The sequence below is a fragment of the Nicotiana tabacum genome, chromosome 7 (assembly GCF_000715075.1).
Source record: "Nicotiana tabacum cultivar K326 chromosome 7, ASM71507v2, whole genome shotgun sequence".
NCBI lineage: Eukaryota > Viridiplantae > Streptophyta > Magnoliopsida > Solanales > Solanaceae > Nicotiana > Nicotiana tabacum.
The window spans coordinates 128,353,999-128,355,207 of record NC_134086.1 but is presented as its reverse complement, the minus strand read 5'-3'; positions in this window follow the sequence as shown (position 1 = coordinate 128,355,207).

Sequence of the window (1,209 nt, the reverse complement as noted above, 5' to 3'; positions counted from 1 at the left end):
ACCTAGAACTTAAAATGTATTCCCGCATTATACTGGTGGGCGACCTAGAACTTAAAAGTATTCCCGCATTATACTGGTGGGCGACCTAGAACTTAAAAGTATTCCCGCATTATACTGGTGGGCGACCTAGAACTTAAATGTATTCCCGCATTATACTGGTGGGCGACCTAGAACTGAAATGTATTCCCGCATTATACTGGTGGGCGACCTAGAACTGAAATGTATTCCCGCATTATACTGGTGGGCGACCTAGAACTTAAATGTATTCCCGCATTATACTGGTGGGCGACCTAGAACTGAAATGTATTCGCGATTGTTCCCCCGTTCTTCCGAGAAAATTTTCAACAATTGGCAGAAAATTTTCTGCCCCGGTTTTTGGTGACTTCCATGGAGTTGCATTTTGCTGCTATCATCAATTCCTTGTTCTCCTGCAACAGACAAAAGGCTTTAGTCAGTTTTAATTGTGGTGGTAGAGGGTGCCTTTCCGGCGAGCAACTTTTCTCTCTTCCCCTTTTCTTGCTCTATGTCCCCATAATCGATTAACAGGCAGAGTTGCCTGCTGGGGGGGTCTCTAGCCTGCTGAGGATTGGCTTTCAATTAATTCCCCTTTCTGCTTTCTCTTGAAGCACATGCTGTGGGAGTCTGCTTTTAACTCCTGAAACCACTCCCTTTATGAGCTTACTTCCTCCGACAGTGTCGGGTATGATCACTGCATTGCCTGGGACCGGCCTTTAGGACTGTTTGTATTATCCTGCATTGGATGAATTCCCCTCCGGTTTCTGGTAGTAAGCTTTGAAAAATCCTTTCAAGACACATTTTTAGGAAAAGAAATAAAAGATATGGAAAGGAGAAAATCTTTCTGAACCAATATTTTTGTGGGAGGAGACAATCAAAAGAACTTATTTGGAGGACACAACTGGTCCCCGTGATCATGGCGTGCACCATAGATTCCCGACCCAGTCTATTTGCATCAATTGATTTGCCCGATGGTTTGACTTGTTGGGGATGATAAAGGAGTGTCCATGCTGTTGCAAATGTGGTAGCTTTTGTTGATTCGTCTTGTCGCCTCATAGTGCCCTTCGAGGGGTTTTCACTAATGAGACTCTCTCTTTTCTCTCATCTCCCGGCGCCTTATGGTGCCTGTGAAGGTTTTCACCAGTAAGACTCTCTCATTTCATATCCCTCATCTTACATCGCCTCTCGGTGCCT